This window comes from Bison bison, unplaced genomic scaffold (genome assembly GCF_000754665.1).
Source record: "Bison bison bison isolate TAMUID 2011002044 unplaced genomic scaffold, Bison_UMD1.0 scf7180017864189, whole genome shotgun sequence".
NCBI lineage: Eukaryota > Metazoa > Chordata > Mammalia > Artiodactyla > Bovidae > Bison > Bison bison.
Genome location: NW_011494761.1, coordinates 356,911 through 358,462, shown reverse-complemented (window position 1 = coordinate 358,462; position 1,552 = coordinate 356,911). Strand labels below are relative to the sequence as shown.

Here is a 1,552-nt window from a genome sequence, read left to right as displayed (position 1 = left end):
ATTTTTAAGTCAGCTACTGTGCTGAGCTACAGGGATGTCATTCAGAGTTGCTGCTGCTAAGTCGCATCAGTCGTGCCTGATTCTGTGCGACCCCATGGACAGCAGCCCACCAGGCTCCCCTGTCCATGGGATTCTCCAGGCAAGAATACTGGAGTGGGTTGCCATTCAGAGTTGGCCTAACTTTAACATAAAATATAAGTTATTTCCAAGTAGGATTGATATATTCAGGAATTTATTTTTTTAAAACAGTTAACATCTCATTGACTATTTCCACCTTAAAAGGCACTTAGAGAAAAAAATAATTTATAAGAAAGTGAATTGAAGACAAATGGATCTTAATCTGCTTGTGTTGGGCATATTGCTGTCTAGTCGCAAAGTCGTGTCTGACTCTGTGACCCCATGGACTCAGCACACCAGGCTCCCCTGTCCTCTACTGTCTCCGAGTTTGCTCCAACTCATGTCCATTGAGTCAGTGATGATACTAGCTAACCATCTCATCTTCTGCTGCCCTTTTCTCCTTTCCCTCAATCTTTCCCAGCATCAGGGTCTTTTCCAATGAGTCGGCTCTTGGCATCAGGTGGCCAAAGTTTTGGAGCTTCAGCATCAGTCCTTCCAATGGCATATTAACCTAGAGCTTCTACCTGTTTCCTTATATATTTCACAGGACCAACTAGGATTAGTCATAATTTTTGAAACTGCAAAAGTTAGAGACTAATTATTTTAGAAATTCTCCCTTGATCGCTGAACCTATTGTCCAGAGTCCTCACATGGTGGGTATTCACGCCATCTACTCAGCATGCAAGTTCCATAACACCCTGTTGATGAGACCTCCTCAGACTGGATGCATAGAAAACACCAAATTGCTATAAAAGACATACTTACTCTTGGGAGCACATACCTTGGTAGTAAAAGTCCCTGACCAACACTAGTTCATGAGCCACTATTTGAATAGTACTGTGATACATGAGAGAGACAAGACTCTCTATTTTATTATCATTCTTGCTTTTAGCTAAAACAAGAAACAGTAACCAAATAATCTCAAATCTCCAAAAAGAAAAGAGGAATGTCTTCAGAAATGTCTGCCATAGAGATGGTGCAATTACACCCTCAGGCAGGTAAATAAACAAGGAAAATAAGATTTAAAATGACTTCCCTTCTAGACCCCACAAAAAACTCAAAAAAATGAATATAAAAATGTCATCAACTTTCACAAAATTTTCCTAAGAATATTCCTCAAATTCTCAGTATCTTCTAAAACCTGAAGTCATCAACAAGGAGTTCTTGCTACTATTATTATATGTACAACAGGGTTTTTTGCACAGTATTATTATAACCAGAGTCACACATATTAATCATTCAGTTTAGTTCAGTTCACTTCATTCCCTCAGTCGTGTCCGACTCTTTGTGACCCCATGAAGCATGCCAGGCCTCCCTGTCCATCACCAACTCCTGGAGTTCACCCAAACTCCTGTTCGTTGAGTTGGTGATGCCATCCAGCCATCTCATCCTCTGTCGTCCCCTTCTCCTCCTGCCTCAATCCCTCCCAGCATCA

The 1,552-nt window shown here is 41.0% G+C and overlaps 1 protein-coding gene across 20 annotated transcripts in view; it reads right to left on the bottom strand.

Moving 5' to 3' along the window:
• Positions 1–1,552, bottom strand: part of TMEM232 (transmembrane protein 232) — a 287,557-nt gene that overhangs the window by 261,953 nt on the left and 24,052 nt on the right. Inside the window, exon 1 of one of the 20 annotated variants that reach the window (XM_010843774.1) lies at positions 899–1,000. The exons of the other annotated variants lie outside the window; for them this stretch is intronic. The gene's annotated coding sequence lies outside the window, so the exon portion shown is untranslated. Of the gene's footprint in view, positions 1–898; positions 1,001–1,552 lie in introns of those variants that run through there. 20 annotated transcript variants of the gene reach the window in all.